Raw genomic sequence first — 1,521 nt, 5'->3', positions numbered from 1 at the left:
AAGCTATATTACTTCTATCGCAAGTATTTGAAGCTAAATCATTTGTGTTGCATGGCTTTGAGGATAAGCCTCCTACTTCGCATTGATTTGAAACTAAACCATGTGTTTCGCTTGGATTTGAAGCTAACTCGTTTGTATCGCCTGCATTTGAAGCTATATCATTTATATCGCAAGTATATGAAGCTAAATCATTTGTGTTGCATGGCTTTGAAGCTAACTCGATTGTTTCGCCTGCATTGAAGCTATATCACTTCTATCGCAAGTATTTGAAGCTAAATCAGTTGTGTCGCTTGGATTTGAAGCTAAGCCTTCTACTTCGCATTGATTTGGAACTAAATCATGTGTTTCGCTTGGATTTGAAGCTAACTCGTTTGTTTCGCATGCATTTGAAGCTATATCAATTGTATCGCAAGTATTGGAAGCTAAACCATTTGTGTCGCATGGCTTTGAAGCTAAGCCTCCTACTTCGCATTGATTTGAAGCTAAATCATGTGTTTCGCACAGATTTGAAGCTAACTCGTATGTTTCGCCTGCATTTGATGCTATATCAATTATATCGCAAGTATTTGAAGCTAAATCATTTGTGTCGCATGGATTTGAAGCTAAGCCTTCTACTTCGCATTGATTTGGAACTAAATCATGTGTTTCGCTGGGATTTGAAGCTAACTCGTTTGTTTCGCATGCATTTGAAGCTATATCAATTGTATCGCAAGTATTTGAAGCTAAATCATTTGTGTCGCATTGCTTTGAGGATAAGGCTTCTACTTTGCATTAATTTGAAGGTAAATCACGTGCTTCGCTTGGATTTGAAGCTAACTCGTTTGTTTCGCCTGCATTTGAAGCTATATCATTTAAATCGCAAGTATGTGAAACTAAATCATTTGTTTCGCATGGATTTGAAGCTAAGCCTTCTGCTTCGCATTGATTTGAAACTAAATCATGTGTTTCGCATGGATTTGAAGCTAAGCCTTCTACTTCACATTGATTTGAAACTAAATCATGTGGTTCGCATGGATTTGAAGCTAAATCATGTGTTTCGCACAGATTTGAAGCTAACTCGTTTATTTCGCCTGCATTTGAAGCTATATCAGTTATATCGCTAGTATTTGAAGCTAAATCATTTGTGTCGCATGGCTTTGAGGATAAGCGTCCTACTTCGCATTGATTTGAAACTAAACCATGTGTTTCGCTTGGATTTGAAGCTAACTCGTTTGTTTCGCATGCATTTGAAGCTATATCATTTATATCGCAAGTATATGAAGCTAAATCATTTGTGTTGCATGGCTTTGAAGCTAACTCGTTTCTTTCGCCTGCATTGAAGCTATATCACTTCTATCGCAAGTATTTGAAGCTAAAACATTTGTGTCGCAAGAATATGAAGCTAAACCATGTGTTTCGCATGAATTTAAAGCTAAATCATGTGATTCGCACAGATTTGAAGCTAACTCGTTTGTTTCGCCCTTATTTGAAGCAATATCATTTATATCGCAAGTCTGTGAAGCTAAATCATTTGTTTCGCAT

The sequence above is a fragment of the Megalopta genalis genome, unplaced genomic scaffold, assembly GCF_051020955.1.
Source record: "Megalopta genalis isolate 19385.01 unplaced genomic scaffold, iyMegGena1_principal scaffold1482, whole genome shotgun sequence".
NCBI classification, from domain to species: domain Eukaryota; kingdom Metazoa; phylum Arthropoda; class Insecta; order Hymenoptera; family Halictidae; genus Megalopta; species Megalopta genalis.
The sequence above is the reverse complement of the archived record's forward strand: the minus strand, read 5'-3'. Positions refer to the sequence as shown.